The 11,917-nt window shown below is 42.5% G+C and overlaps 1 pseudogene; it reads right to left on the bottom strand.

Moving 5' to 3' along the window:
• Positions 1–4,843: 4,843 nt before the first annotated feature.
• Positions 4,844–5,447, bottom strand: LOC101539937 (protein lin-28 homolog A-like; annotated as a pseudogene).
• Between the last annotated feature and the right edge of the window lie 6,470 nt (positions 5,448–11,917).

Here is an 11,917-nt window from a genome sequence, read left to right as displayed (position 1 = left end):
TTTTACCTATGGATCTGCTAGAACTTGGGGCTTTCTTTCTCACATATCAAACCATCTAGCCATCCTTCAGTCTGTTGCTTTCTATATTAGGTTTTGACTCATCTTGAGAAAGACTTCTCCCATCAAGCCTAATCCTTCCTCTCCTGTTGGAATATTTCCCCTTTTCCAGCTGCCTTCTGGAGTTTTGTCACAGAAACCTTTTGTCACAGAAACCTAGCTGATCTTTGACCCGCAGATCTAAGGTGCTAGCCAGGCTTGACTCTACATTGTAGATTCCAGGCTCTGGCCCAGCCTAGTCTTTGGGATGTAAATTTCAGGTGCTGGCTAGTTTGTAATTGACATGTAGATTTCTTGCTACAGCCCAGCCTGGTCTTTGGGATGTAAATCCGAGTGCTTTCAGCCCAATGAAGGCTTCAGTTTTGGTTTTGTATCTTCTTTTGGGGGGGGGGCAGATTAATGGCCTGCAGATACAAGAGGATTATGTTGCCTCAATGTTCTTCCTGTAAGATCTTTTGGTGCCCTTGGTGATGTCAATGTATTGCGCCCTTTGGAAGGGCCTTGATCAATAAAAGGGCTTCCAAGAGAAGGTGAGGGGGGAAAGTGTATGGGGGCGGAAAGGTGTAGAGAGGACGGAGAGTGTATAGAGGGAAGACTGGAATAAACTGCAAGTGAGACCAACCATCTTGGCTCCGATCCTTCCTTCGCCTGCCACATCTTCTCCATCAACCTCCCCGGGGTGGGGGAAGCGGCTAGAGGCTACCGAACTCGGGTGGCGGGAGAGACAGCTGCTGCCCTAGGCCCTGTGCCTGGCTTGGTGCGGTGAGGCATCCCTTCCCTCGCCCGCGCCTTTTCTTTTTATTTTTATACACTCTCCAACTATTCATTTAATCACAAGAGCCATACAGCAGGTGTGATCCCGCCCTAGCGATGAAGAGACAGACTGGCAGGGTAGCAGCTGGCTCAGTCTCAAGGAGCTGCAGAGTCTGGAGCGCATTAAAGAATCTTTGCCTAACTCTTAACTACAGAGTTTGTCCTTTGAAAACGTACAAGTCTCAAAGTAAAGCTTTATTTCAAATTTGTGATCTATATTGCATTGTTTAATATTTGATGAAAGTTGTATTTTTTATAGATTCAATTGTTCCTGAACCTTTCCCTTAACTAAATTTTCTGAACATCCTTATCTAGCCACCAAGTTTGTCCTTTTAAAAAGCATTATAATCTATGTTCCATTACCTTTTATATTGGATGCAAGTTATACATTTTTATATATTCAATTGTTCCTGAATCTTTTCTTAACTAAATTTTCTTAGAAATCTTTATTTAATAAACTATACTCACTATATTTCCATAATTTTATTTCTTGGATTTACTTTCTGCTGTATTCATTTGTATGCCTAAGCATTTAGCTAGCCTGACTCTGTCTTGATTAATATAAAGAAACTTGAAATCAGACTTAATAACTTTCTAGCATCATCTTCCTTTTGTGAAATTTTTTTATTATCCTAGATTCTTTTAATTTCTTCATAATTTTAGACTTACCAATTTCTGCATCAATATAAATTTCAGATGAAATTTATTGAAACTGCACTGAATTTATAAAATACTTGAGAAAATTTTACATTTTTTATTTTAAAAAAAATTTTTAGTACCAATAAGTTTTTGTTTATTCATTGTATTTTCCCAGGGCACAGAAAGGGGATGGGAAAAGGATCAGCATGTATGTAGCAAAATGATTGCAAAAGGGAAAGGAAGTAACCCATACAGCAAAATCAACCATCAAATAAACATTTCCCAAGGGTGGGGTCACAGCTCCAGTCTCAGCCAATGGGATGAGGGAAGGGGATCAGGTATATGCTTCCCTACTCTCCTGCCCTCCCTCCCCATAAATTCAAGATTTCACACAAAGCTTTGGTTTCTAGTAGTCAACATGAAGTTACATTCGTCCATCTCCTATTAAACAATCTTGTGGCCACTTTGACCTAAGTTTCTTGCACCTGCACAAAAGTTGCTGAGTGACTTGGATATACATTCATCTTCCCTTTCTTCAGTTTCTTTCCTGATCCCACTTTACATGGAAGGCCCCCCTCATTGCTTCTCTACCCTAATATTCAAAACTAAAGTAATACAGCAGCGCATGTTTGGCATAAAAGATAGCAAGTTCATTGAAGCACTGTTTACAATAGCCAGAATCTGGAAAAAACCAGAGTGCCCCAAAACAGATGACTGGTTAAAGAAACTCTGGTACATCTACACAATGGAATACTATGTAGCTGTCAGAAAACATGAAGTCATGAAATTTGCATATAAATGGATCAACATGGAAAGTATCATGTTGAGTGAAATGAGTCAGAAAGAAAGAGACAGACATAGAAAGATTGCACTCATATGTGGAATATAATGTAACTGAGAAGTACAAGTTGGCAACAATGCAACTTCTGGCAGATATCTCTCTGGACTTAGTTAATAAAATACTAAAATAAAGAAACCCAAAACTGAGAGGACGCTAAGTGTGGTCACTCGACCTCATACCTCTTCATCCTCAGCAATAGAAAACAAATTATCTAATGCTTCCTTTTCAGCAGGTCTGATTTTAGGGGAGAGACTCTCCAAACAATAATAGTGAGTTTTGTTGAAATATTGTATGCAATCAAAGTGAAAGTAAAGTGAAATTTATTAGTTACACAGGCGGGGGGGGCTAAGAGGGGGGGGCTAGGGGCGTGGGGGGGTTAGGGGTGTGGGGGGGCGGGGTGGAGCTATACTGGGATTCTTGGTGGTGGAATATGAGCACTGGTGAAGGGATGGGTATTCGAGCATTGTATAACTGAGATTTAAACCTGAAAACTTTGTAACTTTCCACATGGTGACTCAATAAAAAATTAAAAAAAAAAAAGATAGCAAGTGATAATCCTCTCTTCAAAGACTGGGTGCAAGGGATAGAGTGTTCTGAACTTCTAAAGAACTTTTGTAAAAATCACTCTAAGATTTGTGAGGATACACCACAAACCTGCAAGGTTGTGTGGATTTGTAGGGGGGCTTGGGGGGGGTTGGGGAAGTGTAGGGAGAAGGGGGAATCAAGGAGGTGGTAAGAAAATTCAGGAGATGATAGAAGTTTGAGGGACAGAGACCAGATTCAAAATAGAAAATAGGGGCAGAGGAACACAAGAGAAAGGGTGGTTCAAGACCCCCCATTTCAAGAAGGGTACCCAAGCTTGCTTCAGATCCTTTAACCTGGTGCAGAACCTGTTGTCAAAGATGCTTTGGCTATTTTTCTTATACAAAAGTTTTGTAAATAATAAAACCCCAAAATAACATGGAGAAGACCAACACATTATATTTACACAAACTAGGCCACCTAGAAATCACCAAATTAGCTACTCATATGTTCTACAAAGCCCATACAAATACAACAATTATAAGGGGCTGCAAGTTTGGAGAGACAAGAACCCAGGATCAGACACAAATCACCCAGTGTGGTCTACTGCACTTGCCCCGTTTCAACACAGTGAGGTAGAGGTTTGCAGGAATCACAGCACGTAAATGAACCCACTGCCTCCCTTTTCTTCTTTGGCTACCATGATGTGAGTCACTGATACCGCAGGGCAGGACACTGGCTCTGGGCCCCAAAAAGGAGACATCAGGAAGCCAAAGAGTTAAAGGTTCTGGATTTGGTTCCTGTTTCATATCCATACCTGGGCATCTCAAAGTGGATACAGAGATATCCTCTGAAAACTATCCTTATGAACTCAAACTTTTTAGTGTGTGTGTGTGTGTGTGTGCTTTGCAAGCACACATTCACCTGTTGTGCATGGTAGGCCTAGCCCAATCCAGTGAAAGATGGATCTGGGATGTAACGAGTCCTGTGTGCTGGGGTTAGAGGCCTGGGACAGCAATCCTCCGTCTCACACCAACCTCACCTGATCTTGGTTTCCTCTTGGTGCCTTTAACCTGGCCCGGCTTCTCCTAACCTCTCTGCACCACCTTTCCTGTTCAGACCAGTTCCCAGTCTTGGGAAGGAAAAATCAAGTCACAGGGTACCCAGAGAAAACCTACACCCCCCCCCACCCAGTGAAAACATTGAAGACGGAGGGGTTTCAAGACCACATAATAGCAGAAAAGTCAGCTCACAATTGGCAAAAAAAAAAAAAAATGAAGTAGTTCAATCCACTTCAAATAGTTTTTCTCCCTGCTGATCAAACAACAAAAAGTATTCCTGCTGTGCAGAATTCCCAGAGCTGCCGCTGACTTATCCCTGAGATTGCTCATGGACCTGAGAACACAGTGCAGGCATGAGGGCCTTAGATTAAAATACACAAAAATACAAAATCAGAATATTTATATTATGAAAAAAATTGAAATGCATAGGATACATCATTTGCACACAGCTAGTGCAGTTGGCATCCTGGAGAAGGTGGGACCACAGTGCAGCAAATAAATAAAATCATATTGGCCCAGGAAGGGGAGGGAGCCATTTCACTTTGGCGTGGAAAATAGTTACACAGCCTTCTTTAAAAGGAAAACCACTTCCATGTCCAGAACAAAAGACTTTATCTGAGTCTCTATGCCCAGGATCCCAGCAAGAGATCCTGGGCATAGAGACTCAGATAAAGCATGCAGAGGGGTTCAGCCCCCAAAGCATTTAGACTGAGTGGTTGGAGTTCCTTTGCCTCACCCCCTCCCCCCTGCCAAGAGGGAAGAGAAGGTGAAGCTTTGGATCCCGGCCTGAGATACGTACATGGCAGTGCCAGCTGCCCCCTTCCCACGCTGTCTCCACTTTCTCCTCTCTGCCGATTGATCCTGCTCTTTGAAACTTCTGATCGCAAAAGGATAGGCCCCACCCGCTGGCTCAATTCTGGGCCTCAGGCAGCAGGGCAGAGGAATGGATCTCCTCTTCTCCCTCCCAGAAGTAGGCAGGCTTCACCTAGGATCTGGGGGCTTGCTGGGCCTTCAGTGGACAGGAGGCCACCAGATGGTTGATGCTCTGGCAGAAGTGGCATTTCTTGGGCTGGGGTGGCAGTTTGCATTCTTTGGCATGATGGACTAGACCGCCGCAGTTGCAGCACCCGTCTCCCTTCCATCTCCGCTTCTACATGTTTTTCCCTTTGGGCCACCTTTCACTTCCAATACAGAACACCCCATCAGGACCAGTAACTCGAATAGATTCCAGGGCCTTGACGGACTTCTTAAGGGTGAATTCCACTGCCTCCTCCTCCTTCAGGCTCCGGAAACCCTCCATGTGCAGTTTACTCTGATGCACAAAGACGTCCTCCGTGGGGATCCAGCGCGACCCCGGCGCGGGTGGTCATGGACAGAAAGCCGAACCCCATGCGCATGTTGAACCACTTAGAGATGCAGGCCCAGTGCAACAGATGCGGCTCCTTGGCCAAATCCTCCCGCGACTCCTTAGACGCCTTGGCGCAGCCACCTGCAAGCTGCTGGTTTGACACAGAGCCCAAGGTCGGTCGTCAGCTGAGCCCGCGGCTGGCTGCTGGCCCCAGAGAAGTCCCGAGGCCAAGGGGTGGCTCGGAGAAGAGGCTGCTACATCTTCCCCAGCACCACTCGAGGAAATTTTAAATGATCACAACAGAGTTTTCCAAGAACTTTTATATTCCTCAATTTATTTTGACCTCCTTTGATTTATTTAATTAGTTGATTATTGGTAGCATTTGGATCTTGTTCATATTTTGTTAGTTTTATCCCTAAGTATTTTGTGTGATTTTAGTGCAATTACAAATGATGGTTTTTGCATTTTTAAAATTTTCTAGTAGTTTCTCATTAGTAAATAGAAATGGGATTTTTACTTTTTTTTAATTTTTAAAAAATTTTTATTTTATCACCACGTGGAAAGTTACAAAGTTTTCAGGTTTATGCCTCAGTTATACAATATTCAAACACCATCCCTTTACCAGTGCCCATATTCCACCACCAAAATCCCCAGTATACCCCCTGCCCCCGCCCCCGACTCCCAACTGTATAACTGATGAATTTCACTTCATTTTCTCTTTACCTTGATTACGTTCCATATTGCAAAACAAAACTCACTATTGTTGTTGGAGTTTCCCCCCAAAAAAGACAGCCCTACTAAGGAAGCATTTGATAATTGGTTTTCCATTAACAGATTGTTTGTTTTCAGTTTTTAGAAAAGGTTCGGATGTGTTCCAGTCCCGCAACCCGGAGCCGTGTTAGTTGCTGCTCAGTGTCGCCAGGGCTCCATCTGGAGAAGGTGTACCAGCTGTACCTCCTCCTTCTGGATTCCTGGTGTTGCTGGCCCGGTTTCAGGACCGGAGCAAGAAATGGGATTTTTATATTGCTTTTGTATCCAGCAATCTTGCTTACCTCTTCTACTAGTTCAAGTAGTTTATCTTGAAGATTGTTTTGGATTTAATAAGCAGACAACACTGTCATCTGAATAGATAGATTTGTTTTTTCATTTTTAATGTGCAGTCCTCTTTTCTTGATTTTATTTCAAGTTTTGGAACTTCTTGAATAATATGAGAAAGGAATGGACAGTGAGGGAAATATTTCATCTTTCCCACCCCATTCTTTCCCTTTATTGCTGTCGTTGTGGATGCCATGACCAACGGGGCACTGGATATTGCACACTCTGTTTTAACACGATGAAGGATGAACAACAATCCCGCTGGACTCACATTATCATGTGCAGAGGTGATGTGCAGCAGGGGTGAAGAATTGGAGGATTGCATTCATTGCTTCATTCCTGAGCAGCAAGCACTCTATCCCTGACCCATCCCTGGGCTGAAAATACTGGGTTTTTTTTTAACCTCTAACCATAATATTGCTATAGTTCACACGATATAGATGGCCTTAACAAGTAGGTTCCCTTGTTTTCTACATTCTTTAAATCTTTTTCAATTGCTTTTTTCATACCTACTTTCCTGATCATAGTTTTTTTCTTCTTTATTGAATAGGCTAAATTGCATTCAATGATTTTTGAATGCTGAATTGGTCTAGTATTATAAGGAAATACAATTAAACCGAGACGTACTATCTTTGCCTATATATTTACACATGACATAAATATTTATATATTTCTGAATTCATTTTGGTATTTGTTTTGTTAAGAAGTGTTGCACTCAGGATTCAAGAGGTAGTTTCTCAAGTCAATGGTACAGTATAAAAGAACAAACACTAAAAAATTCACATCACTTTAACTACCAAAGGATAATTCAATGTGAAAAATAAAATGCAGCTGACTCATTTTGTTGTTGTTAGACACTTTTTACTTCACCACAAAGTTCCTCTTTCTCGGGGCTTTTAAGGGAACCTGGTTTGTTAGTGGTATATACAGAAAAGAAACAAAAGCAGAACAAACAAAGTATACATCTTAGTTCAAAAGGTCAGTATAGGCCTTAGTTCACTGCTGAGAAATTAATTTAATCAATTTTTTCTCTGAAGCAAGGTTACTTGAAATTCTTCAGCAATGCCACATAATGTATGCTGTTAAAAAATGCTAAATTCTGGGGCTGGAGTGATGGCACAGCGGATTGCCTTGCACTTGGCCAACCCAGGTTTGATTCCCAGCATCCCATATGGTCCCTTGAGCACCACCAAGAGCAATTCCTGAGTGAAGAGCCAGGAGTAACCCCTGTGCATTGCTAGGTGTGACCCAAAAAAGCAAAAAAAAAAAAAAGCTAAATCCTTTAATACTATAAATATCAAATAATAAAATTGTTCACTTCACTTTTTATGCTTCTAAATGTATTTATTTAAAGAAGATACATGCTTATACCCTTTCGTAGAACAATTCCTATAACCTGCTCACTAATTATTGATGTATCATTTGTCATCCCATTGTTCACTGATTTGCTTGAGCGGGCACCAGTAACATCTCCATTCGTCCCTGTTGCATGCTAGTGTAGCCCAATGGCATCTGCTTGCTCCAGGAACACAAAGAGCCTCAAACCATTCATTTAGGGCCTTGATGAAGTCTGACCATCTCGTAGGTGGGTGGCCACGCGGTCTTTTGACATCCTGTGGAATCCAGTCCGTAACAGCTCTACTCCAGTGATGATCTCAGAATCGCATTACATGTCTGTCCCATCTGATTTTTTGACACCTTGGCAAACGAGACAGCGTTTCTGATTCTTGATCATCGATGAAGGTCAGAACTCCAGATTTCTTCTCTCACTTGAGTGAAATGTGTTATTCCAAGCATAGCTCTTTCGATTCCTCTTCAGGATACCCGAATAGAATTCTCATCCTGTTTTCTTAGGGGCCAGGTCTCTGAGGTATATGTTAGTGCAGGAAGAACGGTGAAGTCGAAAAGATGTGCCTGGAGCTGGAAGTTCTTCGTCCTCTTAACCACTTTTTCGACGCTCTTGAAGGTGTTCCACGCCACTTCCTGTGCAATTCAGGTGCCAGGTCGTTTGTCATGTTGAGTTCTCAACCTAAATACACATAACTGCTGCATTTGGAGATGTTCATTCCATTGAGAGCAAATGGAACATTAGGAACTAGTCTGTTTCTCATGAACATTGTCTTCGTGAGATTCAGCTGCAGTCTGACCTTTCCACACTCGCAGTCGAAGTCAGCCAGCATTCCTGCTGCTTGGCTGATATTTGGTGTTATGAGAATGATGTCATCAGCGAAGCAGAGGTGGTGTAATTGCTGACCGTCTATCTTCACTCCCATTCCTTCCCATTCCAGTCATTGTATGATGTTCTCAGGGTGGTACTGAAGAGTTTCGGTGAAATGGTGTCGCCCTGCCTAACTCCTCTCTTTACGTTGATGATCACTTCTTTGTAGAATGGTGAGATCCTGGTGGTGAAGCCGTAATACAGTTTGTGAAGGATCCTGATGTACTGAGTTTGAAAGCCCTGTTTGGCTAGGATTTCAATGACCGCTTCAATCTCAACAGAATCAAAGGCCTTCTTTAAATCAATGAACGTTAGACAGAGTGGCATCTTGAACTCTCTCAAAACCTCAATGAGCTTGGTCACCGTGTGGATATGATTGATTATGCTGAATCCTTTTCGGAACCCGGCTTGCTCACATGGTTGTCCTTCTAGTGTTCTGCCAATCCTATTCAGGATGACTAGAGTGAATAACTTGTAGATGACGGGAAAAAGGCAAATAGGGCGATAGTTGCCGATGTCATGGATGTATCCCTTGTACAACAGAATGGTCCTGCTGGCTTTCCATTGAGACATAACCTTGCATTCAGACAGGTAGCATGTGAAGAGCTGAGTCAGTGTATTGACGAGTACTGGTGGCAGATTCCTCAGGTGTTCGTGTCTGACCTTGACTGGACTGGATGCTATACACTTCTTTACTAATGAAATGGTATGTCAGATTTCGGAAAGGAGAACACTGGGAATGATAAATCCATCCTGTGAAATTTGGTATGTGGGCAGGTGGCTATCAAAGAGATCCGAGTAGAAATCGTGAATAACCTTTTCCATTGCCATTCTGGAAGATGTGATAGATCCATCAGTATGTCGAAGGGCAGTCATCTTGGTCTTATGGTTGTTGAAGGACAGGCAGGTATTACAAATACTTTTCCTGGCTTCTGCCACATCAGCCAACATGGCTGCTCTTCTCTCTTTGAGATCTTCCTTTATTGATTCTCTGCACAGCTTTGCAAGCTTGGATGTTAGCTTGCCCGAGGCTCACGTCAGACCACGTTGACAAATGAGCTTGAGAATTTCCAAAGAAGGCAACTTCTTTGTGGTTTTCTCTCTGCATTCCTCTCGAAATTATGGAGATGCTGAACCAGTCAATCGTATTCCTCATCGATGTTGTCCATGGTCCCATCGATGGGACCATGTCTTCCCATATTGCTGCAATAGTGCCAAAGAGTTCCCAGTTGGTGGTAGTTCTGGGAGTTCTCTTCTTAAACTTTGCAGCCCTTTCTCCCTGCTCTGTGAAGTAGAATTTCGCATGAAAGAGATGGTGGTCTGATCTCGTTTGGAATTTTGGGACAACAGCGGCATTGGTCAGGCAAAACAGTCGATTGAATATGATGTGATCAATTTCATTGTGGAATTGTCTACCAGGAAACTCCCATGTCCAATGTTTAGATCTGGAACTGTGAGTTACCATGGATGGTCTTGGTCAACATGATAAACTCAGACAGTCTCTCACCCTGTTCATTCCATTCTAAGCCATGGGTCCTGATGTGGAGTTCTTCAGGTGATTTCTAGGTCCTATCTTGAGTTAAAATCACTAACAATGACTTTGTAGAAGGTGTGGTCTTCTTTATAGAACTTCTCCAGCTTTATGTAGAATTTCTCAATTTCTTCGTTGTAGTTGGATGTTGGTGCATAGACAACAAAGATGTAAACTGCCGGCAATGAGCCGCATCTGTTAGGCATTAGAACGAATCATGTTCACGGCCAAGTTCATGTTGACAAGGACACCAACACCACCGACGCCTCTACTGTCGCATGTTCTGAGGAACAGTTCTTCTCCAGTGTCAAAAATGGTGTGATGTATTAGATGCCTCTTGTCTCAATCAATCCAATGACATCGTACTTGATCTTCCGCTCTTGCACCATCAGGTCCTCAATGGATGCTTTCAAAGCCAGCATACATGTGCTAAAAGTGCAAACAGTCATTTTAGGCCTTCTTTGTTTTTACAGCCTAATTAGGCCCTGAGATTTAATCAACCTTTCCTTGTTTGTCCTTCTTCTTTTTTTTTTTTCTTTTTGGGTCACACCTGGCGATGCACAGGGGTTTCTCCTGGCTCATGTACTCAGGAATTACTCCTGGCAGTGTTCGGGGGACCATATGGGATGCTGGGAATTGAACCTGGGTCAGTCGCATGCAAAGCAAACGCAATAGCCCTACCCACTGTGCTATCGCTCCAGCCCCCTTGTTTGTCCTTCTTAATGCTGCCGTATTGGGGGCTCTTCCAGGGTCATGGGAATGAGGCCCATTGTTGTTACTGTTTTTGGCATATCAAATATGCCATGGGTAGCTTTCAAGGCTCTGCCATGCAGGTGGGATACTCTCGGTAGCTTGCTGGGCTCTCCGAGAGGGATGGAGCTATTTTTAGCAATAAAGATATAAAAACTTTCCACAGCTAAGAGACAATTTACATACCATTTATACAGTCATTGGCAAAAAAAAAAAATACTTATGCTGAAGATGCACTGAAAACATATAGTTCTTTACACTCTTGATATGTTAAAAGCATCAAAAATTTTGAGTTAAGTATGGTTTCTGCCTTTTCAGATTCACGGGATTCAAAATTGGCGTTCCAAAAGCATTTGTTAAACCTTTCTGATATGTTGGTTGTAACTATGTTCAGAGATGTGACAATGACTAACTAGAGAATTTCTTGACTCTGTGACACTAGAATTTTATCAGGAAACAGAAAAAATAGTATGTAAGCATATATCTAAATAGTATATAAATAGAATTGGAACGATAGCACAGTGGGTAAGGTGTTTGCCTTGCACATAGCTGACCCGGGTTTGATTCCTCCATCCCTCTCAGAGAGTCTGGCAAGCTACTAAGAGTATCCCACCCGCATGGCAGAGCCTGGCAAGCTACCTGTGGCGTATTCAATATGCCAAAAACAATAACAAGAATGGACTCATTCCCCTGACTTTGGAAGAGCCCCCAATACAGCAGCGTTATGATGTATAAACAAGGAGACGCTGATTAAATCTCAGTGCTACAATGCAATATATAAATATATATTATATAATTTTTTATGTATTTATATAAATATATTTATGTAGTAGAATGGACTGAAGTGATAGCATAGCAGGTAGGGCATTTCCTTGCACACGGCCTACCCAGGTTCAATTATTCCATCCTTCTTGGAGAGTCTGGCAAGCTACCGAGAGTATCCTGCCTGCACGGCAGAGCCTGGCAAGCTACCTGTGGCATATTTGATATGCCAAAAACAGTAACAAGTCTCATAATGGAGACATTACTGGTGCCCGTTCAA

This window comes from Sorex araneus, chromosome 4, assembly GCF_027595985.1.
Source record: "Sorex araneus isolate mSorAra2 chromosome 4, mSorAra2.pri, whole genome shotgun sequence".
Taxonomy (NCBI): domain Eukaryota; kingdom Metazoa; phylum Chordata; class Mammalia; order Eulipotyphla; family Soricidae; genus Sorex; species Sorex araneus.
The sequence above is the reverse complement of the archived record's forward strand: the minus strand, read 5'-3'. Positions and strand labels throughout refer to the sequence as shown.